The sequence below is a fragment of the Rattus norvegicus genome, chromosome 1, assembly GCF_021556685.1.
Source record: "Rattus norvegicus strain SHRSP/BbbUtx chromosome 1, alternate assembly SHRSP_T2T, whole genome shotgun sequence".
In the NCBI taxonomy this organism is placed as follows: domain Eukaryota; kingdom Metazoa; phylum Chordata; class Mammalia; order Rodentia; family Muridae; genus Rattus; species Rattus norvegicus.
The window spans coordinates 270,420,877-270,446,315 of record NC_141534.1 but is presented as its reverse complement, the minus strand read 5'-3'; the positions used below and the strand labels follow the sequence as shown (position 1 = coordinate 270,446,315).

The 25,439-nt window shown below is 41.6% G+C and overlaps 1 protein-coding gene and 1 pseudogene across 3 annotated transcripts in view; one reads left to right on the top strand and one right to left on the bottom strand.

Moving 5' to 3' along the window:
• The window catches only part of Atrnl1 (attractin like 1), a 543,698-nt gene that overhangs the window by 221,966 nt on the left and 296,293 nt on the right, over positions 1 to 25,439 (bottom strand).
• LOC148007948 (small ribosomal subunit protein eS19 pseudogene) lies at positions 5,735 to 6,153 on the top strand (annotated as a pseudogene).

Genomic DNA, 25,439 nt, shown 5'->3' with positions numbered 1-25,439 from the left:
GCAGACTCCATTAAAACTTTAAGTCATGTTCACAAACATAGAGCAAGCGCACACAAACCTGGGTGTCATCATTTCTCTGCCCTCTTGCTCTTCTCTGCTGTATTACGTACTGGAGGACAGGCAACCCATTTTGCTTCTTATCTGTTTAGAATCTGTCTTTCTAATATCAGCAGAGATGAAGAAAATCTATATATATAGTAAATATTTATAGTAAAATGTAAGCATCTAAAAGTATCTGGCATATGGCATACTTGCAATGGATAATCATTGAGTTAAAAATTCACTTAGGACCAAGACAAACCTCAGAAATATGTAGCTTGAACCCAGACTGACTATGACTCTACCGTGTAGACTAACGTTGTCTATGAAACTCTAACAACATGAGACAATGTCTCCTGGGCAATACAGTGATCGAGGACACACAGTGCTAACAAACACATAAAGACAGACGTGCATGATGTCAGAGTGGATCTGGGAGAGAGGGGAACAGAGCTGGGAAGAGTGAAGGGAAGGAAACTACAGTCAGGATGTAATGTATGAGAGAAGAATTAAAAACAAACAAAACCACTAAACTATCTCAGAAGATTTGCAATTGAAGTACCTTAACAGAGTTGAGCCTTAGAAGTTTTATCCAATCTACTGACTAGAAAATATTTTTGTTTAAGTCAAGAAGTACTTGCGTACAGGAGCCTGATATAGCTGTCTCCTGCGAGGCTCTGCCAGACCCTGACAAATGTACTGAGAACGGGGTCCCCAATGGAGGAGTCAGAGAAAGGACTGAAGGAGCTGAAGGGGTTTGCAACCCCATAGGAAGAACAACAGTATCAATCAACCAGACTCCCTAGAGCTCCCAGGGACTAAACCACCAACCAAAGAGTACACATGAAAGGATCCATGGCTCCGGCCGCATATGTAGCAGAGGATGGCCTTGTCTGGCATCAAAGGGAGGAGAAGCCCTTGGTCCTGTGAAGGCTCAATGCCCCAGTGTAGGGGAATGCCAGGTCAGTGGGGAGGAAGTGGGTGAGTGGGTGGGTGGGGAGTCACCCTCATGGAGGCAGGGGGAAGGGGAGTGGGATGGAGGGGGAGTTGGAGAAAAAAACAGGAAGGGGGATGACATTTGAAATATAAATAAACAAAATACCCAATAAAAATTTTTTAAAGAAAGACTAAAGTCAATTAAAAACAATGAAGGATGACAGGGATTTTATCTAAAGAGTTCTCAGCTTGCAAAAGTAAAGTAATTGCATTTTTGCATGTAAGACTACGCTGTGTGAGCAGATGGGAGCTTTAAACCAGAATGTGGTCAAGCAAGGAGACATTATTGCTATAGACATTGCTATTATAACTAGACATCTCTGTTAGTGGGACTTTTTTTAAAATTGAGGTGTTTTTCTACATTTTTAATTAAAGTTACATAACAAAGGCATTTATTTGCCATATAACATGTGATATATTTTAGAAACTTCTGTGTATAAAGTCCAAATTGCCAACCAGGAGGCCAACAAGAATGTCCAAATGCTCATCAAAACTGCTCCCCGGCCGCTGCTTTAATAAACACTAGCTCCACTTTCCAGGTTCTACTCTCAGGCATATAACTAAGTCCATACCCAGGTGACCTTACACCAGGGACAGGGAGCACAGTTAGGTCAAGCTAGAGTGGCAACCTTCCATGTGTATTTATTGTAAGGCAAGGTCTCTCTATGTAGCGTTGCATAGTCTGAAATCATCAAATAACAGTTCATCATTGAGGCCCATCAGGGCCGGAACTCACGCAAGAGAGGAGACAGAAACAATGACGTCTAGTTGAGGGGCAGTCAACGTGACAAATTGGAGAAAGATGTGCCAGAATGAGTCGGAGATAGGACATGTCCAACTCTCAAGAGAAGGGCCATTTAAGAGCAGGGAGCATGGTGGCCGTTCCGTCTGCTCGGTCAGTCAGGAATCAATGCAGGGTAGTGCAGGTGAGCTTGTTTCTGAGTTCATGCAGTTCAGCACAGGTCAGAAGAGGCAGGTGAAGCCAGAGAATAAGAAGGAGCCAGAAGATTAGAATAGATTGCCAGAGTTAGTTTGAGGCCAAGCAGAGAAATTCAGAGAAGAGCTGTGGGAAGTCATAATCGATCAGTCAGCTTGGCGAGAAGTTTGAGCCAGAACAGCTGACTTGAACTAGCCAGCCAGAGTTCAGAAAGAGCTAAAACATGGTGAGCTCATATTCAGCATCAGTTTCCAAGATGACACTGAGGTTACAAATGTACATGTATTCCTGGCTTTTATGTGGATGTTGAAGATCTGCCCTCGGCCCCTCTTACTTGTGGGGTGAGGACATCTATTCACTGAACCATTTTACCAGGAAAAAGATATATATATATATATATATATATATATATATATATATATATATATATATATATTCCTTTCTCTTAAAGTTAGGTACTGTAAATGGCGCACTGATGTAGCCATCTCACAGGACTTGCACATCCTTGGTCTGGCTCACTGTTTCTCTAAGTATTATCTGTATTATCAAAGTTGAAAGTATAAATGGAGCGCATCTTCAGCTTTAAGAGGAATGTCCAGTTTCTGTTTCTGTACAATTATTCTCTCTTAGGACCAGATTGTAATGCGTTTGTCAGAGACGATTTATCACAACAGAGGTAACCATGGCTACACACATTTCTCAGGTCAGGGAATTTTGAAATTAATTCAAGTGTTATACTCATCGGAACCGCCACCTCTTAAGTATAAGATAATTCAATGTGTAAATTATATGAAATATAAAACTGTTTACCTTCATTTCTTATAGTCAGAGAAACATTAGCTTGACTCAGAAGCACAGATATTGTTGTATTTAGGGTTACTATTGCTATGATAAAACACCATGGCCAAAGCAATTTGAGGGAAAAGTGTTTATTTCACTCACAGTTCCATAAAATAATTCACTATTAAAAGCAGTGAGGGCAGGAACTCAAGCAGGGCAGGAACCCGGAGGCAGGAGCCGATGCAGAAGGCGTGGAGGGGTGCTGCCTACTGGCTTGTTTTTATAGCCTGCGCAGCCTGCTTTCTTATAGAACCCAGGACTTCCAGCCCAGGGACAGCACCACCCACAACATCTGGCCCCTTTCCCATTGAGCACTGACTAAGAAAATGCCTTATGGCTGGACCTTATGCAGGCATTTTTCCTTATTGAGGTTCCCTCATCTCTGATGACTCTAGTCTGTGTCGAGTTGACATAGAACTAGCCAGTGCAGGTCCTCTGTGTCAGGAACATCACATGATGAAATTAAATAACTTGATGGAATAGCTATTGCATGCCTTCCAATTTTGAAGTATATCTCTGTATGTTTTCTGCACAAGTTTACTTCTTCTTTTATTATAGTATGAATAATTAACTCCGTCAATCATTAGCTAGTCAAAAGCTGACACAGTACAGGATGGGTAGCTAGGGTTGTAAATACTAGCGAGAAATAGAACGGAACGTTTGTCTTTCAGATTTACATCCTACTTATAAAAGTGAGATTTAAAGCCCAAATATTAATTTATAGAAGAAGAGTTTAATGACTTCTCAAGCAGGTGGCAGTGATAATTAGACTGGAGCCCAAGATGTGTAGACTTGAGTAACTGTGGTCTGATAACTAAATGGTAATTTTGTTAATAACATATTACTCAGTTCCTTAAGTCTGTGGGACTGACGACATGCTTCTTCCCACGACACATACTTAATATCATTTCTGTTCATTCATCTCTCTGGGCCTTGCTTTGCTTTGCTTCAAATATCTCTGCTTCTCTCTGAGTCCTCTAAACCTCTCCTGTCCCCTTTGGTACCCTAAACACAGGGGGGAAGTTTCAGTTCCTGCATATGAGAAAAGGTTTATGGTGTCAGCACTTGAAACACCACTACATGTCCATTGATGAGTCATTTGGCATGAGCCTTGCTCACAACACACTGCCAGATATAAACGTTGGCTAGGCAAGATCCTAGAATGTGTGGTGTTGCAACCTTAATAAGGTAGTGGTGAGAATGTAGGATTTTCCTAGTTAATGTATCTTTGCTAATCTGAAAGCCAACAAGGTCAAATAAATATATGAGTTAATGGGAGATGAATGATTTTTAGAAATTCTATTGAAATGTTTCTGGCCAAGACTGAAACCCCAGTGAACGTGATTGTTGGGGGGAGGGCGGTAGTGGGTGGGGGGAGCATGGGGAGGGGAACACTCATAGAGAAGGGGAGAAGGAGGTGTTAGGGAGATGTTGGCCTGGCAACCGGGAAGGGGAATAACAATCGAAATGTAAATAAGAAATATTCAAGTTAATAAAGATGGGAAAAAAAGAATCACTTATTAACAAAAAAAAAAAAAAAAGAAAGAAATGTTTCTGAAATTTTAAGTGTTCTTTGGTTCCTTTCGTCCGTCCACTGTTGCTTTGCATTGGTAATACGAGTAGCAGACATGGCATGAACTGCCAACCCATTGACTGAATGCCACAGTCATCACATGCAGATGCAGTCCCTGAGCCGCCTTAACAACCCACTTTACACATTCATGGCTTAGTTGCTCCAAGAAGGTAAGATGATTAACCAAGCAAACTTAATTTAACATAAATATTGTCTTGACCTCAAAAGTAAACCAAATTCACATATTTACTGGAGTCAGAAGTTTCTTTGAGCTTATCAGTCTAAGCAGCATATAGCAGAGGCATTAAAGGAAAGACATGGGACAGTTAAGAGTCTAAATGCTACCCTGTAGCAATTCTCCTGCTAACATTTATGTTTGAACTTACAATAACAGTTGTGATAATTTACTGTATCCTGCTGACTTGAAACATCTAATTGGAAGTGATGCAAAGACACCTTCAGAGAACAATAAACACCAGACTTGGCAAGGCTTTCTCTAGTGGGAACAGGAGGAGGCGCATCACTGTGCTGCTGTGGAAAACAAGGCTTTCTTCATTTATAGACAAATCCTAATGCCTTCAAAGAAACGGCATTTACATGGGAAGCCCGGGTTTTGTGGATTCTCAGATGTATGGTGGCTTATCAATCTTATAGCTTTCTGATAAAGAGAGAATTCTCTTTGGGAAGACCATACTTTTGAAGGGACTAAATCTCCCCAAGAAGCCTGTGGTAGGATCCAATTTTCTCAGGCACTCGGGGAACCAACACTGACCAGGGAAGGGCTGAGGGGCTGAAGCAGCTGTCTTTTCCGTGTGATCTACACGTACAAGAATCTAGAAAACACTAGAGTTGCATCTCATAAACCCTGTCTCCTTCAAAAATTGCATTTTCTTCGTGAACATTTCCTCTCCCAATATTGTGACCTGTTTGAATAATTTAATAAAAAATTATCACACATGTAACTTAATAATGTTAGAAAGAAAGAGTTATAAGACGATTTAGTAAATATGAGCACATCAAGACATATCTTTACCCAACTGACAAAATTAAAGTAATGAAGTACTTAAGCACGAGTGAGGAGAATGAAACTAATATGGTCTCAAATATAGGGGAAGTTATTCTTTAAATGTATAGGGAACCTGGCAAGTGCACATACCTTTATTTAGCCCAGTAATTCCGCTGCTCGGATTCTATGTTAATTAAATAGCGACTGAGAGATTTATTAATCTCAGCCAAAGTATCATTTATTATAGTGAAAAATTTTGAGGTAACTTGGCTATCGAGCATGTGAAATGATTATTGAGAACGTTTTTCCCCTTTCCCCAGGCTGGCAGCGCGGAAGCCTCAGGATGCCTGGATTTACTGTAAAAGACATTAACCAGCAGGAGTTCGTCAGAGCTCTGGCAGCCTTCCTCAAACAGTCCGGGAAGCTGAAAGTCCCCACATAGGTGGACAGTCAAGCTGGCCAAACACAAAGAGCTTGCCCCATATGATGAGAACTGGTAAACACGCGAGCTGCTTCCACAGCACAGCAACTGTACCTCCGTGGTGGTAGTGGGGGTTGGTTCCATGACCAAGATCTACCGAGGCCAGGCCCAGCCGCTTCAGCAGAGGCTCTAAGAGCGTGGGCCGCCAGGTCCTCCAAGCCCTTGAGGGGCTTAAAATGGTGGAAAAGGAGCAAGATGGGGGCCTCGAGCTAACAGCTCAGGGACAGAGAGATCTGGACATGATTGCTGGACAGGTAAAAGCTGCCAATGAGAAGCATTAGAACAAAGGATGCTGGGTTAATAAATTGCATCATTCATTAAAAAAAAAGAACTTTTCACAAAATTTTAATGACAATGCAAAGTGTCAAAGAGCTAATTGCACAAAGGGAAGAGAATAAATATTTTCATATACACATATAAACGTGCATAAATCCATATAGAGATTAAATTAAGATCTGAGACAAATCTTACTCTCGGGGGCTACAATGGCGTAGAATACAGGTTCATGCAGCTCAAGAGATAAAGCATCGTCGAATAGAATAAGCCCATCTGTCCATGTCATTCACATTTATATCTGTACCTGTGCTTTTATGTCTGAGGAAAGATTTCCTACCAGAGCATGACTTTGAATTCATTTGTATTTATGTTTTTCCAACTTTTCTCTCAGGGGGGAAAACAAGGATATTCCCGACTACTCTGATGCTCTAAATTATTGACATGTTTATCACAGAATGTATAATTTGGGAAAATAAAAAGAACAGAATAATAAATTACTGTTTTTTGAGACCGCAGGAAAGTGAAAAATCTGTGTCCGTTGTTTAAATTACAGCTTACATGACTCTACGAAGTCCAAATGTGTAAGATTAGTACCTGGCTAAGATGATACAAATCTGAGACAAATCTGGAAAGACAATTACAACTGACAGGCGTTGACTGCCACACTCGGTGCGACTTGAGGAGGAGAAACTTCCAGAAGGACCAGAGAATGGAGCACTGAAGGCTCCTCCATGGAGCAGACAGGACTGTTGATCTTAGGGAAAGACAAGATCCTTATCTTTACTGAGGCCATTAAGGAGCCCAGAGCAACTTGAGAAGCCTGTTCTCCTCCTCTTTCTCAGAGAAAGGGATCTGGCTCTGAAAACTCAGCTAACTTCTAGCTGACTTTAGGTGGGGCACGGGAAACCATTTAGGCTATCAGATTAACCTGGGTTAAGACTAAGAATACTGTGATAAAGTTTGCCATCTGGTGGTCAGAGAGACAGGCAGACGCCTTCACATGCTAATTCAGTTTGAATTCTGCCATGTGTATAAATTATAAAGTCAAATGTAACTATTAGATAAATTCAGCAGAACAGTATACTATGTAATCTGGGCCATCTGAGCAGTGCTTGCTTAGGACATCCAGGGGTCTATCCCAGGACCCTAATAATCTTTTGTGGCCAGAGCAATTCTGCAGTTATGACAGTTAAGAGGCACAAAATAGGGAGCTCTTCCTGGATTACCTGGATAGCCATGTGTCCTATCAAGATAGTGCAAAGGAAGATCTAATGCAGTTCAGGGTATCCACAAGGTCTTTTGTATTATTTGCTTGTGAATTTTAAGGAACTCTTTTTGGAAAACAGTCTATGAGCTAATGAAAAAGACCCCCATCCTGAAAACTGACTGGACCCTGTCTTGGATGAATGTTTCCATGTGAGCTAACAGTCATTCTGCTTCACATTTTCTATGGACAGCCAACTGCTACCCCATCATTGATCAAGTATTTCATTCTTATCTTACTGGTTAATAAAGTTTCCTTGTAATTAACATGGCTCCTACTTCCTTCACCTTCTATTATTGTTTTAGGAATTGGACAGTGAACCAACAATAATAAACACAAAGATAGGAGAACCACCAACATGAAGTTACAGACCCTGGAGAAAGGAGGATGCCCAGCACTAAGCATCCAGCACCACCGACATCCTTCCTTCTAGTCTGTGTATGACTCAATCTCAGTGCTTCCGGTCCTCCCAGTGTTGTCCCTTCCTAGAGTGATAGGGGATCTTCTGTGTCAGCTTGAGTGGATCTAGAGTCACTTGGGAGATGGGAGTGCAACTCTAGACGCCTCCAAGAGAACATTTCAGAGGGTTACCTGAGGAGGAACGAGTCCTCCTGCATGTGCACGGCACCATCCCACAGCTGTGTGGTGGAGAGAATAAGGTGGGGCAGGGAGTGAATATCCTGATCTACAGAGTGTTAGCTGGCAACCTGTGCTCCTGATGCTAAGGCCAGGAGCTGCTCCCACACCTGCAGCCCCGCCTTCTTCACTAGGATAGATTACATCTTCAAAATGGGCACCAAAGTCAATCTCGAATTCCTTAAGAACCTTGTCAGCCATTGTGGTGACATGATGAGAGAAGTAACTGGCAAAGCCTTCCTATTATACACCTGCTTTATTGACTTTTGTCCAACATTGCTTTTGTTCTGTGTTTTGAAATATGTTTCCATAGCTTAGAATTGTTCTATAATTTGTCTTAGTATTTCGGCCTTGAACCATTTTTATAATCCTAATAGCATACACATGCTTGCTGGGACGGCATTAGTTCTCTTTTCTTGGTAACTCTGAATCTGACCTAGCTGTAGGCGAGATTGGTGTTCTTCCCAGCATTTCAGCAGTGCTCAGTGGCCCATGGTCTCCAGGACACTGCTTTTTGCCCATGTGCTTTGAGCCAATAGACTTTTTCATTATAAACAAAAAGGAATAATGTCAACAACAACAACAAATGGCCCGAGGTGGATTTACAGCTCTCTGCATTCATACTGGGCAGCTGAGCAGTGGTCTGGTGCTTATGTTAAAATCGTGCTTCTTGTCACTCACCAACTATGAGCCATTTGGGGGACAGCAGTGCAACTGTGAATCCGGACTGCAGCACAAAACTAGCATCTCAATCATGATGTCTATGGAATATTAAAGTTGAGGCCAAGTACCATGAGTGTAGCCACTGTAAACATTTCCATACATCATACACGTATGTGATGAGTTTTACCCATTCCCAGCCCATTTCTCTCAGCTCTTCCTCTCTCTAGCATTTCTACACGTCCTTTCTTACTCACGGCTTTCTTTTTGTGCAACCAAATGAAATTAGGGTTTCCTGGTTGAACATGCGCAGATGTATCACTTGAGCAAAAACAATTCAACAGTGACCACTGTACTGTGGAAGACAAGATCCACTTCCTCCAACAACCAGTAAGTGCTGCTAATGGCTTCTCAATCTGACAGAGGCCCTCATGGGTCCATCCTCCATCTGTGCTGAGATGCTGATGGGCCCAATCAGGTGCAGATCATGTGCAGAGAGCCCCAGCTACAGTGAGTGCCAGAAAGCAATGGTCATACCATGTCCAAAAGGCATCCTTTGCTACACAGCTCCCTATGGTTGGTCTTACTTTTGTTCTCCCCAGTTGCTCTGTGATGTTGCCTGAGCCTTGGAGGGGAAAGTGGCTGCTATAGGGCTAGAGATTTGCCCTCATCTGTCTTCCTCTTGTAGGTCAGTCTTGGATTTCTATATCAACTGCCATCCACTGCACGGGGGGTTTCTCGGATAGAGGCTTATGTAGCACTAATCTTAAGGAAAGAGAGGGAAAAGGAGAGAGAGAGAGAGAGAGAGAGAGAGAGAGAGAGAGAGAGACAGAGAGACAGAGAGAGACAGAGAGAGAGACAGAGAGAGAGACAGAGACAGACAGAGAGACAGACAGAGAGAGACAGAGAGAGACAGAGACAGAGAGAAAGACAGAGACAGACAGAGGGAGGGGCACAAAGACACAGAGAGAGAGACAGACAAAGACAGAAGGAGAGAGAGGGAGATGGAGATGAGACAGACAGACAAAAGGAAAGACACAGAGAGAAACACACAACATAGGAACAGAGAGAGAGAGAGAGAGAGAGAGAGAGAGAGAGAGTACTGTGTTAATCCTCAACCTCTACACCAAAACACTAGAAGGTGTGACGATGGGGCTTGAAAAGAACATAGTCCTAATATCTGTCTTTTTTTCTTTGTTCCCACACTATCCCAAGGGGGCTGCAGAGATGGTCCAACAGTTAAAGTCGGTTGCTGCTCTTGAAATGGACCTTGGTTCATTATCAGGACCCACATGCCAGCTTAAAATATCACCCATAACCCCAGTCTCAGGGGACATGGAGGTCATTTCTGGTCTCTGTGGGCACAGGCACACAACATGGTCCACATATATGCATGAATGCAACACACACACACACACACACACACACACACACACACACAAATATAACTTTAAAAAATTAAAAAGCTATCCTGAAAAGTTTGTATGAACATGAATCATAATTCTGTGAATAAACAGTGTTAACAATGTTTTTCTAATTAACTAATGGGAAAGGCACTGGAGACAATGCTCCCAATAATGGCAGTTTTGATACCTGTAACAACTGGAGTGAGTACCTTGTAACAACTTACAAGTCTACTTGTAACAACTCTCGGTGTTCCAGCTGCCTAGACAACGCCACACTGAGGACTTCCAAGATGCTTTCTTTCTTTTCAGGTCCATCTGGGCATGTGTGTGGTTTAAAATCATCCGTATTCCCAAAGCCCATCAGAACCATGGAGATGAATATCCAGCAGCACATATGGACTTTTCAATCTCCTTTTCCTTATACAGTAGTTGTTTTTGTGTCATTTAAAGGTTGTATGAGGACCAAGCTTTAAGCCTGCCAATCCCTACCCCAGCTTACATTCATTTCTCTTTTATGTGTGTGCATTGGTATTATACATTAGCACAGTCCATTTCTTTGGCTATATTAATCAAGTAATATAGCCAAATAGTTTTTAAAACATATAAAATTCTCCATACATAATCCATTCCAATTTCTCATCATTACAACAAATTTTTCAATAACGAAGAGTCTAAGTCAAAGTACTCTGTCTGGTACTTTACACTCTACTCAGTGTTTCATTGGGGAAGAGGGGACAATTTAAAGTTCATCAATTGTATCACGTTAAATTAGCATCCATTATTAACTTGGCTGACAGCCTTCATCTATTCTAATTTACAACAAAAAGGACAGCCAAGAACAAAATAGTAGCAATCACACAGTTGGAAAATAGCTCTGCCTTCTTAGTTTTACACACACACACACACACACACACACACACACACACACACACACACATTTTGCTTCTGTCATTCTAAGATGACATTACGATAAAGACTTATAACTCAAAAAGTTTCAAACTATTGAATATTTCATAATGCTTATAATAAAAGAATTTTGCCTGCAAAATCATTTTCTGTGACTTAAACAAATGTGTGATATATTTACATTATTAAGTATAGCTTGTAACTATGACATTGTACTTGCTAGAGTAAAATGCTCAGTTTGCTACATTTCAATCCTTTAGATGTTTGTGGGTTAACATGTGTTACATCATTACTAAGTGGAATATCAGTCCACTCATGACCCCGAACAAGGAGACTAAAGTTTTTCCGGTCCCCCTAGCAGGAATGGAGACCAATGTAAACAGTAACCAGGATAGGTGAGGTCAAGCTGTTAGGGGCAGAATGTCAAAGGCAGGTTGGCGGTTGCCATGTTCACTGACATCTCCCAGAGGCAAAAGCCAAACCAAACCATATTGTGTCCAAGTTAGTGATCTACAATAGATACTTGAAAACAAGAATATTCCAGAAAGGATAAGTATAATCCTAACAGTACCATGAGGGGATAACCCTTAGCACACTTAAGAACTGATGTAGTAAGCATCATTGGTCCTTCTGTGACACAGGATGGAAGACGTTGCAGAGAGTCCTTTGCATGCTAATGTTTAATAAAGCAGTCTCCATGTTCCACACGAAATACATCTCCGTGACCATGTTCTCAAAGCAATGCACTGTGAAATATTCACTTTCTAAGCTTTATTAATAAGAATTCTCACTAATTGACACAAATAAATATGAAATCCTTTTCAATTGATTAAAATTACTGACAAGATAAATTCTTTGAGTTTTCCACAATTGATTTTTCTCGGGTGTGTGTGTGTGTGTGCGTGTGCGTGTGCGTGTGTGTGTGTGTGTGTGCGTGTGTGTATACATAAATACATATATAAAATCCTAAAATACCTAAGTAATTTCTTTTGTTCTAAACCCAGAGATAAAATTGCCATCCTTATCATCAATGCCACACTGTGTCCATATATTTGGCTTCACTTTTTTCCTTTTCAATGCTCTATGTTCTTTCTCTGATAAACTCAGTACTCACACCTTTTATTAACATTGTCCAGGAACCCTAGCTTGTTTTTGCTCACCATGATGCACACAGAATTACCAATCCTGAATTCCAAAACTGTGTGGGGAGGGATGTAGGGGATTGTGGGGGGAGGGAGAGGGAAAGAGAGAGAGGGAGAGAGAGATATGTTACTGATATATATATATATGTGTGTATATATATATATATATATATATATATATATATATATATATATATATATATATATATATATATATCATCCCTGAGCAAGACTTAGACTATATATGCACTAAGGCATTAAGTGTGATCTTGTCTTAGTTAGGGTTTACTGCTGTGAATGGACACCATGACCAAGGCAAGTCTTATAAAAGATAACATTTAACTGGGGCTGGCTTGCAGGTTCAGAATTTCAGTCCATTATCATCAAGGCATGAACATACAAGCATCCAGGCAGGCATGGTATAGGAGAAACAGAGTTCTACACCTTCATCTGAAGGTTTTGCTAGTGGAAGACTGACTTCCAGGCAGTTAGGATAGGGTATTAAAACCCACAGCTACAGTGATACACCTACTCCAACAAGGCCACACCTCTAAATAGTGCCACTCCCTTGGCCATGCATACTCAAACCACAACAGATCTCATGACTAGTTCCATATAACTAACATACATCACACTCAGATTTCCACCAACTTTATCTCTGTATTCACTGGCCATAAGGAACCACAGAGTGGAGTAGATGACTTGGAGGGACGATAGGACTGCTAAGCTCTGGATGAAAGAGTCAGATGTGCAAGCACACATTATTGTGGCTGTTCCTGCCACCGAGCTGTCCAGGGTTAAGTCCCAGAACCGTGGCATTGCTTTGCAAAGGCAGCTCTTCTGGACCTGTTTCCAATGCCCATTCTGAGCTTGGCTAATGACTGAGTGCATGAGGAGAAACCCCAGCAGAACTATTTCTATACAGGGGTAAACCTAAAAAAATGGCCTGAACTGTAAGTTTTAAATATAAACTTGTAAAGTATGGTGATTTTGGAGAAGAAGAAAAACCACCAACATATTGTTTCATTAATTCTTCACCTACTACCATGATGTAACATGGTTAAGAACACTTCATGAATTATTGATACAATGTGTCGAAGAAGTCTTCATGAATGATTTTGCTACTTTATGATCTTATTACCTGAGTGGCAATTGTTCTTCATCTTCATCTAATTTATCATTAGCATTTTGTATATACTAGAAAGAATGTGTGTTGTGGCTCTACAGTCGGTCACAGGAACATGACAACCAGCAGCATGACTGTGTAGCATAGGATGCTTCATATGAAAATACAGACCACACTTCTTCTATGTGGGTTCAAAATGGCATCCATATGTTTCAAATACTGAAACCTTGAACAGGACAGAGTGATTCAAATATGAATGGTACCCCTTCACATTCTCACTTTGGGCTATTATTAATGAATACTTCAAACTTTTCAGAATAAGTGTGTTCTAAAATGTAAGCTGTGTTATTACAGCATTGAATTGCAGGAATCATTTACAACTCTGATTTTGGTAATAGTCTCCTGACTGAAGACCTGATTGATTAGCATTAAACTCTATCCTTCAGGTTCCTGAAGGGTGAAGTAGAATCTGGAGATCTTAGATCCTTTTCTAAACTAAGAGTAGTGCTGGCATTATTATTTTCCTTTAAAAAAAATTCAACATGAGACAATTTTTAAAAAAATTTAAGTCATGTTTGTGTGTGTGTGTGTGTGTGTGTGTGTGTGTGTGTAGTCATATGTACATGTGAGTGCAGTTGCCCCCAGAGGCATCCAGTCCCCTGGATCTGGAGTTACAGGCAGTAACTGTGATCTCCTTGACTAAGGCAGGAGGAAATGAACTCAGGTCCTCTGCAAGAACATTAAGAGCCGTTAACCTCTCGGCCACCCTTCTAGCCCTGAACGCATACCTTTAAAAGCATTACCTTTTAGTCATCAAGATCAATATCCTTCAAATATTTAAGAAACAGTAGCCCATGCTAGTCATGTCTATTGTCTCTAAGGCATCACTTCAGACAGAGGAAGAGTCTTTTGTGCGGTGGCGTTCATTTTGTAAGGAGCTGGAGAGTGGAATGTATCTCGTCATTTTGGCCGTCTGTTTCTACAGTTACTCTCCCTCTCAAAGTAAAACAACATGAATCTCCTCACAGACATGTATCAGTGTCCAGGGACCATGTATCAGTGTCCAGGTAACATGTATCAGTGTCCAGGGAACATGTATCAGTGTCCAGGGACCATGTATCAGTGTCTAGGGACCATGTATCAGTGTCCAGGATGTAGCCCATTTTAGACAGTACTTTCCTGTGCCATTCAAGTTTGTTGTGCTCAAAATTAAATAATCCTTAAGTAAAACCCTGGTGCTCCTCTAAATATCATTTGTTTAATAATAAGAATTTGAAGGAATGTCAGGAATGGTGTTCAGTGCATCCAAAATCAATATAATATCATCACTTTAGTTGGAAATGCATTTTGTATAGGAAAACCAAAAGTCATGGCTCTGCATAGCTTTTGCAATGTGGGAAACCTTCTGCTATACTTCCACTAGTGAATTTTACTGTAACCAAGAAATCTGCCTAAAAATGAATCATTTGTTTAACAATACTAAGGCACTCTAAGTGCAACCATAATTAACAGTATCCATTCAGTACACATATTTTTGTATTAAGCATTTTGTTTCCTCAATTTAGTCCATGCACATCTGTAAGAAAAGTACTACTAGAAACAAGGCAACAAGTGATGAGACAAATCTAGTTTTATACCCTGGTGAGGAAGCCATGGCAACGGCCCCATCAGAAGATAAGGTTCGGCTTGCTACTCTGTAGGGAAGTCACCTCTCGGCACTGGTCCCATTAAATGAAAGGCAGAGAGGAAGTAGCTATCACCACCTGTGTATGAATTTATCTGCAGAACGAAAGAGCTACCACAATTTCCCAGCTCAGTCCAAGTTAGTAGAAGAAAGAGTAATGAATGAACACACTGTTACTTAGTGACAGGTATGTACTCACTGATAAAAATTGTTGTTTAGTTGGGTGTGGTGGCACTCATTGTTTCTGGACTCAGAAGACAGAGGCAGATGGGAGTTTGAGGCCATCCTGGTCCACAGACCAAGTTCCAGGACAGCTAAGGCTAAACAGAGAAACCCTGTCTAACCCCATCCCACACCTAAATTAAATAAAAATTTAAAAAATCCTGCCTTGTTCACCATTTAAAATTATATTGTATATTGGTCGTAGTTTGGTCCCTACGTTTTTGGAATTCTAATAAGGTATCTTCATCTAAGATATTGTCATTAGAAGACAGTTATCCAATTGTATTAGTAAAAAATATTTACTTAATGGACGTTATTGATAGAGTTCAAAGAATCTGAATTCTTTTACTATGCAGGTAAATATTAGTCCTGGGATGAAAGCTGTGAGGGAGAAAAACTTAAAGTATGCACTGTGTGTCGTCTAAACGTTGGCTGTCTGTTTAATGGATGGGTCTCCTTGGCTTGGAAAACGTAATCCTGAGTCTAGTGTGGACTTCCTACGTGTGTGCTGTCCAGAAATGGGTAACAGACACGTCCCTGGGAGTGGACCCTGCTGAGAGAGGAACCGGTGAAACAAAACGGTGCTATGATCTAAAACTCTTGATTCCCTCTTTGCCCCCACAGGGCTTGTTTAAGAAATTGACAATGGTCATGAATGAGAAATGTCTCTGTGTATGAGACCACACAGACTGCAAGGGGATGGGGACAAGGGGATGGGGACGGGGAGTGGGGACAGGAGCGGAAGTGATATCAAGAATGAGAAATGTCAAAAAGAGGTATGGAGGGGAGGCCAGGATGAGGGCTGGGAGAGAGGGGTGAGCAGGAGGCAGAGCAGGAGGAGAGCTGGGGCGGGGGGGGGGGGGGGGGAGGCAGGGGCCAGAGCAGGGTGCTGGGCTTGTGAGGACTGAGCACAGGAAGAAAAAACAGGACAGGGAGACAGCCGCTCCTCCCATCTTAATTATAGCATTTTCATTTGCTTTGCATTTATGCTTATGAGTGCCACGGCTGAACAAAAGGTACTGAAGTTAGTAAGTGTCTGAGAACCAATGGTCTACTTAAAAAATGTAGAACAGATATTAGACAAATAAATGTGTCTGGTACAATAGCTTAACCCACGTTTGTTTACGAGAAATAGTGATCCATTTAGGGCTATTAGAATATTATAACAACTTAGATTTAAGGCCTGTCTCACTTTTACCCATAATAGGATATTAAAAAAGAAATATATGTAAAACATTTTAAATTAAGTACTTACCTCTCAGCCATTTAAATAGCCAGAAAACTATTACCGTACATCACAGAGGAAAGGCTGGCAAAATGCCCTTATTTGGATAAAACTTTCCCTTTTTATTCGACCACAAGTAAAAACTTCACCTAATCTTTTCCATGGATATTGCTTATCAGTAATAAGCACATCCAATTTCCAGGTTCTGCTGAGTGTACTTTAAGGAGAACAGGTACACAGAAGCAACACAGCCTACATGTAAAGACAGACACTGCACTCTAAAGGCGATGGCTCATAGGTTACAGTTACGGCCACTGTAATAGCACACATGGAGCAGTAAGTTCAAAGTACTGGTCTAACATATTAACCACTTGTAAACCTGCTTGTTGCTGGGACAACTATTTCCTACATATTACTCCTTGTATGCTTGTTAGGTGGAGAAATCGATATTCAGAGTAAGTGAGTGTCAACAATACACTGTTGAAATTATTTCTGGAGCTCTTTCGAGAGCGCTCAGACCACCTCGGGTCTGTTGCCAAGTCGCAGGCTCTAACATCCTCACTGCGTTCTGTAGGCTATACGGTAGAGCGGCTTCACCTGTAACACACTGAGTAGTGCATGCTCCGGGTCCACGGGCCTGACTGAATCTCTATACACAGCCACTGCCGTATGGCAATTTCTTCTGCAAGCCCTGTCCTTCATGCTGACAAATACCTTGAACTATTAACCCCCAAGTCCAGGAATGGAAGAACAGCTGTTTTTACAATGAGATTCTTTTTTTTTCAAAGATTTATTTATTATACATAAGTACACTGTGGCTGTCTTCAGACACACCAGAAGAGGGCATCAGATCCCATGTGGTTGACGGGAATTGAACCCAGGACCTCTGGAAGAACAGTCAGTGCTCTTAACCTCTGAGCCATCTCTCCAGCCCTACAATGAGATTCTTAAAGGAGTAATTACTCCTGGAGGGCAGATCAGTTAGCCTGTGTTCAGTTGTTTGTTCATGGCCTGAACTGCCTGACTGTGGTGAGGAGGTGTGCTTTCCTCAACTGCTCAGGAGCTGGGAAATTTATTCAAATTATTTTATTCTGCTCCAGGGAGGACTCTCAGAACATTACTGAGTCCACAATGTATCAATCACAAAGCTGAGAATTTGATATTTGTTTTGGAATAAATGTTTTTGGAATATAAAATGTCAGCAAAGGCAAAACAAGGCAGCTGCAATTACCTCAGACTGCAAAGCTCCCGCCCAGCAAAGTAAACATTAAAGAGAATTAAAAGGCAGTGTTCAGGGCAGAACACATTTTCTAACCACAGACCTGATAGAAAATCCTATGTGCAAGCCAACAAACGGAAACAAATAACCTTATACAAAGTGGGAAAGAAATTAACAATGTTTACAAGAGGAAGACTTAAAAAAATTCAAAATGTATATGGTGAGTGTCCCACGGTTCATTATTAATTAATTGATTAATTAATTACATCTCAATGGTTGTCCCTCCTTCTGGTCTCCCCCTGCAGAGCAGAGTTCTTCTCCCTCCCCCCTTCCCTTTGCCTCTCAGCTGGTGCCCCCTATTCCCCACTCCCTGGGGCATCAAGCCTCTATGGGATTAGGCTCATCTCCCACTGAGTCCAGACAGGGCAGTCCTCTGCTCCACATGTGTGGGGGAGGGGTGGGGTGGGTTTCACAGGACCCACGTATGCTCTTTGGTTGGTGGCTCAGTTTCTGGGAGTTCCCTGGGATCTGGGTTAGTTGACACTGTTGGTCTGATGACTTCAGCTCCTTCAGTCCTTCCCCTGACTCTTCCAGAGGGGTCCCAGACCTGCTCCACAGCTCTAATCAGCAGGAAAATGACCCTTTGAAGCAAAATGAGCTTCCCCTTTGAGGGTCACCAAAAATGGAGCAGGTGGTGTCCAGGGCAGGGAGCAGTTATGTAAACCAGTGAATTTTGAAAGCAGTAGAGGTTGCTGATTTTTTAAAAAGTTACCATCCATTTGATCCAGCCATTTCAATTTAGGCAGATTTTAAGTTACAGAAAGCGGTATCTGAAAGGTATAGCTACATTCCTGCTTTAACTAATGCACTATTTAAAATGCCAAGATATGGAAGGAACTGAGACACCAACGGATGGAAGGATTAATAAAAGGAAGAATGTGTGTGAGATGAGCCACTCTTCTAAGAGGGAAAGATCTTGACAACTGCCACAGCATATATTTGGATGCAATTGTGCTCCCCCCCACAAAGAGGGGAGTGGGGACACTTTATTCAAAACAAATTAATCCTGGAGACTTCCCCACAGCACAATTCCTGTAGGAAAACACTTGCACAACACAGTTATAACCTTACTAAGAAGGTAGATCTGATATTAAATATTCTACAAGTTAAGACAGAAAAAACTCCACTGAGGTGGTGTCAGGGCTTACAGCAGTGGCGGTGCTAGGGCATTCATAGGCAACACCTATCTGACCAAAGATTTCCAAGTTCATGCTACAGAGGGAATATTTTAAATATACTATTTTAATATTATTTTATGAAAGGTCTCTAATACACAATACAATTAGAAAGAATGAAATAATTAATTAGAATATGGTTTCATTAAAAAAAAACTTTCTATTTTTTTCCAGTCTCAATAAACGTTCTGAGCAGGGACTGGTGAAGCTCTGTGGCCTAGGGCTCAATGCACAGCACGCTGATCATAAACTCACAGTCCTTCCTCAGTGCTGGGATTACCGTGCACCGCTTTCCCACAGCTATGATAGCCATTTCTATGTAAAGCAAAAATATGGCCAGAGACTCATACAGCCACTGCCAATTATGAAAAGAGAAATGCTGTCTTATAATATGCTGTGTTTGGTGATGAGAGATGAAAATAGCCCTGCTGGAAAGTAAGGACGGAGATGAAGACTGGTTAAGTTCTCTCACACCCTGGGAACAGAACACACAGTCTGACTCAATCCAGAGCTTTCAAACTCTGCGATGAACACATCAACATGAGGATTTTATAATGGACGCCGAGGGCCAGGGAAGCTGCATGGGCATCACGAGTTCACTCTGATAGCTCACAGTGGGAGCGTCTGTGGAAGGCTTTACTGAAATGCTGTTTTCAGTTCTACCTGACTCTAGGAAGAGGTCCAGTAATATTGTTTTTGTTATAAATATAACAGCTCAAAAGGTTTCCATGATGTAAGAGATATTAAACTGAGAGATCAGCACCAATACTGCCGAGGTTGAAGGCACTGGCAAGGATACCGTGCACACACGGACCTCTAATGTGCAGGGTCACAAACGGGCCCAGTGGGCTTTACACTGCATCACCCTTTAGGGCACTGATCTCAGCAGTACTATGATAATTGTCTTAGGAATATCTCATAGTGTTCACCAATATACATAACAATATGCCATTAAATTGAGAAAAGGAGTCTAGATTATTATATCAAAATCTAAATGGACTAAGACACAATGATCTATAAAAAAATACCTAGGCCAAAACTACCGCTACGAGACAGATCTGTTTTTTACACCTACCTAATGATAATGAAGACGATAGCAGGTGCTTTAAAAGCACTTTGTTTACTAAACTCTAATGTGGAACTTTTCATTGTTTTACAATCGTGCAAGGTACCTTTGAACTTTCCATCTCTGGAGTTTTGAATGTCAATTTGGGTCTAATTCCTGGGGCTATAATGTATTTATTATATGACACTTGACAAGACATTTTATTGGTAAGTTATTTTATCAGTGAAATGAAAAACACATATCAAAAGCTGGTTAATATATTTGTTAATGAAGTAAAGTGGATTCTGCTCTTCTCACACCTTTTATGACTCAGCACAGAAGCTCTTTTCATTGCTAAAGGGATGTACAAACACACACACACACACACACACACACACACACAGAGCGGGGGGAGGGGGGGAGAGAGACAGAGACAGAGAGAGACAGAGAGAGAGAGACAGAGAGATCCATAGGTACAGAATACAGATAAATAATTTCCCCATGGGAAATGAAATGAAAAGCTTTATCACCACACAGATTTAAAAGCATCAGAGTCTCTCTCCGCTTCTCTTCAGGAGGCTTAGAATCGACTGTGCCATCTGACATCCATATGTATGCTGGTCCAGAATGTCAGGAAATAATAAATTGTGTGTGGGTAGACTAAGCCTAAACTTTTGTTGCCAATATAATCAATGGTTTATTAATGCTGACGGGCACCTAATAATCACTATCTGTGAGAAAGTTGTTGTTCTCCTGTCTGCTGCACACAGAGGAGAGGCTTCTGAGACGATAAGGAAGTGCTGGGACTGTGGAGAGATGGAGCTGGGCTTGAAACCGAGGTCAGTCAGTGCAGATGTAAGTCTTTCATCTCCTTTCTACAACTGCTTGTCTGCCTTGGTGAAAGGAGGAAGTAACTGCCTAAGTAGTGATTTAAGGAACTGTGGCAGGAGTTCTCAAGCCAGGTTCAGTGCTATAACAGGAGATGCTATCATGCAAGCATGAGCACACAAAGCCAAAGGATGAACTAGATTTGCACACAAGAGCCATCTTCACCATCATGTCTGCTTTGATATATGACTATTCACTGTACGAAGAGCATTCCCAAGCATTCCCAACACCGAGGTTCCCAAACTGAAGACATATAAGATCTTTTCTTACTTAACAGATTATGCAATAATCATACAGAATTGTGAAGTGACTTGCCTATGTTCACAGAGCGCTGTGAGCCCACTGCTTGCTTTATCCACGTGAACAACAAAAGGAACTGAAGGAGCCCTTTAGGCCCACAGCAAGAAGATGGAGCATGGCCAGACTACGGAGACTCGGAGACTCAAACCCCACAACCGGAACAGTGTTACCACGAGAGTCCTCATGCCTCGCTGCACCATGCACCCCTCACTTTCAAACACTGTATTACATTAAAGGATGAATGTTCTATAAATTTAGGCCATGAATGGCAAATAATAATAATAATAATAATAATAATAATAATAATAATAATAATAAACTCAAAACCTCACAGAGTTAGAAACAAGTACAGTGGAAATAAGAGCTTGTTGTTTGCTGATGTTCAGTTTGCCAGAAGGAGACCAGCACGAGGTAGGGACGAGGAGGGTGGTCTCCTAGACTGCAGGTCTTTGAAAAGCCTTACAATTCTGCTCTGTTACAAAAGTTCACATTAGCTGAATGTCCCCAGAATGTCACCTTCAGAGTGGGGATAATTTTGCTGCCTCATAGAATCAAACTGTGAAGTAAACAAAATGTTACATGTACAGTACATTTGATGAGCGCTTCATAAAATTAGCCTCCTGTCCAATATTTATTTTGTCCTAATTTTTAATCTATTAATTTACATGGTCTACGCCTATAATGAAAACATAACAGATCAAATGAACCATCAATGTATCTTACCAATTAATGCTCAAAATCATATGTGAATGTGAGAAAGGCAGATTGTTATAATTCTTCATTTAATAATTTAGGGATTATATCATAGGTTCTACTAAGTATCTACAAGTCTCTTAACTCTTAACTTTTTGTTTCATTTCCCCCCAAGGTTGGAGACAGCCGAGTTTTGTAGTCTGGTCTGCCACTAAACTTGCCATCCTGCCTCAGTCTCCTGGTTATGGGAGCTACTACATCAGGCTTCTGCATTTGGTTTTCTTTATGGAGCAACTGTGATGTTTACCCGGTATGTCATATAGTCTCTTATATTATTCAGCAGGGTACAATTAGGAAAGACCACATTTTGAAGTCTGTTTACTAGGCTGTGAGCGGCGGTGGCCTCCATTACCTTGGGTCACGGTAGCACATTGCCTTGCTGAGGAATGAGAGTTTAGGTGAGGACCTGCCAGCTCCATCTTGGAATGTGGACAAGGCATTGGCTGACCAGTGTTAGCCATGCCGTAGTGTAAGAAACCCACCTCTGATAGACAACGCCATTGCAATTAAAAGGTTAACTCGTAGCGTTTAACCTACCTATCAGGACCTGTTTAGCCTATCGTGACCATTCAGAAGCTGGCCAGGAACAAGGTACAACCAGAACACAAACCGCCTGGCACTGTCTTCTGTGAAGGACAGAAGCAATCTCTAACACATGCCAGATAAACACTGTATAAGGGGTTATGCGGGAGCTGGATCTTGTACAGGTAAGGGACTTCACAAGTTCAGACCCTAGAGGAAGAAACAGTGGTGAAGTATGCTTACTAAGCTTGACAAAGTAGTAGGAAAGACTTCACAAGATAGCCTGCAATGAGATATGAAACAGATTGGGTAAACTACAAACCAAAACCAAAACCAAAACCAAAACCAAACCAAACAAACAAACAAACAAACAAACAAACAACAAAAAAGTGAAGCTCTGTAATAGTAAAAACATTGCTATAGACCCTAAACAATTAAGAAATAAAATCAGGGTTGGGGATTTAGCTCAGTGGTAGAGCGCTTGCCTAAGAAGCGCAAGGCCCTGGGTTCGGTCCCCAGCTCCGAAAAAAAGAACCAAAAAAAAAAAAAAAAAAAAGAAAGAAAGAAAGAAATAAAATCAAAGGGGAAAAGTCACACTAAAATGTAATCCATTTTAAAGAGAATGTTGAAGATGCATTGCTAACACGGATTAAACACACACACACACACACACTCTGTACAATATGAGGTCTTAAAGAAATGTCAAATTAAGAATCTGGTACCCTAAAATATTTATTTGTTTGTTTGTTTATTTATTTATTTATTTTAAAGATTTATTTATTTTATGTACATGAGTACACTGTAGCTGTCTTCAGACACACCAGAAGAGGGCATAGGATGTCCATTACAGATGGTTGTGAGCCACCATGTGGTTGCTGGGAATTGAACTCAGAACCTCTGAAAGAGCAGTCAGTGCTCTTAACAGCTGAGCCATCTCTCCAGCTCCCTAAAATATTTATAAACTTAATAAAATAGTTAAGAGCAAAGGTCAGAAAGGAAATGTTCCTGTCCACCACAGATACCATATGCACTCAGTGGAGAACCTGTGGAGGCAGGAGGCAAGTGTGAGGTCCGAGGTGAAAATCTGAAGATTCCACCCCAGGAGAAGTGTGAGCACATAGGACCCACTGTCACTGGACAGATAGGAAACCAATGAGCTTCTGAGGGACTACCACCCTGTCCAGTGCTTGGGCTGCCAACGTTTTGTGGCAGAGTAAAATAAGAAAAGCACACTGCATAGAACCCACAAGGCATATTCCAGCCAGCTGCTCGGCATGCAGCCATGAGAGACGATGAAAAGTCTCCAGAGTGCAGGAAAGGCCCAGAGACAGCGCAAGAGAAGGTTCCACACAACCAGGACTCCTCACTCCTGACATCAATGCTCCGCCTCCATATGTGAGGGTGTCTAACTCTGCTAATCCTGTGCTTTTATGGCTGTCTGTTACGGCTTGACGGAGCACAGACATCCTCTGTGCAGCCCAGAAGCTCCAGGATGAGCAAGCAATCAAAACCCTATTGTAGAGGCCACTTCCTGTCCCCAAACATCTACACCCAAGAAAGATGGGCACTGAGAAGGAACAAGACTTTGGGGTGGCCCTCGTGTGCAGGTATCAAATAGATAGACTGAAAGCGTAAGACGTAACGTCCTAGGGGAGGAGACGAGATAATACAGGGTAAACTCATGTCCACAGGGTGACAGTCATCACATATCAAAAGCGTCGTTACCTCTGTATAAACACTAGTCAGCATAATCAAAAAGTATATGTTAACAAAAGCCAGACTGAGTCTTTCTAAGGAGAAAATTAGTCCTTTAGTAAAGTATAAAAATGATTTATTTTTCTTCAGAGTTCAGTTCATTTTTAGCTGGCCATATAATATTCTTTACGCTATAATAACAAAACTGAGATAGGTTATTTCATAATCGATTTTATAGACCCCTGGTTTATTTCATAATCTATAGAGATTGATATTTATCGTTCGGTTGTGCATTTATTGAAACTCAAATCACAGAAATGATTCTTAATTTATGTAACTGCAGTGGTATGCAGTGCAGCGGCATATGATACAATGTTCTAGGCGTACACCCCAAAAAACTGATATGTAGCAGCATATGATACAATGTTCTAGATGGTACATCAGAAACTGATATGAAATATTACTCAGCGAAAACGCATGGACCTGCTCTGGCACTCTTTTGAAAATGATCGTTTATGAGTGAGCTGGCTGCCGTCCCTATGCTGGTACCTAGCTTGCAGTTTCACAGAACACAGGGGGGAGCAGCACAAAGTCCATCAGGGCTGAGCATACATTTCCACAATCCAACTGTTTGAACTTAGCCCCAAAGGAACCTATTTTAGCTGCGCATGGATGGCCTGCTCAGAGTATCCAGGGATCTCTGGACACCTACTAGGCCCATGCTACAGATAAACCCAGGCTACTATTACCTCAAGCCACTGATAGCTTAGGGACATTATTCTGGGAGCATCTTCACCAGCCTCCTTCTCTGAATGGTGGTTCCCATGGAGGTAGTAGCTTTTGGACCATTCCATGCTATAAAGGACTTTTTATTTTCATCTTTATTAACATGGGTATTTCTTATTTACATTTCGATTGTTATTCCCTTTCCTGGATTCCAGGCCAACATCCCCCTAGCCCCTCCCCCTCCCCTTCTGTATGGGTGTTCCCCTCCCCATCCTCTGCCCATTACTGCCCTCCCCCCAACAATCACGTTCACTGGGGGTTCAGTCTTGGCAGGACCCAGGGCTTCCCCTTCCACTGGTGCTCTTACTAGGATATTCATTGCTACCTATGAGGTCAGAGTCCAGGGTCAGTCCATGTATAGTCTTTAGGTAGTGGCTTAGTCCTGGAAGCTCTGGTTGCTTGGCATTGTTGTACTTTTGGGGTCTCGAGCCCCTTCAAGCTCTTTCAGTCCTTTCTAAGATTCCTTTGACGGGGGTCACGTTCTCAGTTCAGTGGTCTGATACTGGCATTTGCCTATGTATTTGCTGTATTCTGGCTGTGTCTCCCAGGAGAGATCTACATCCGGTTCCTGTCAGCC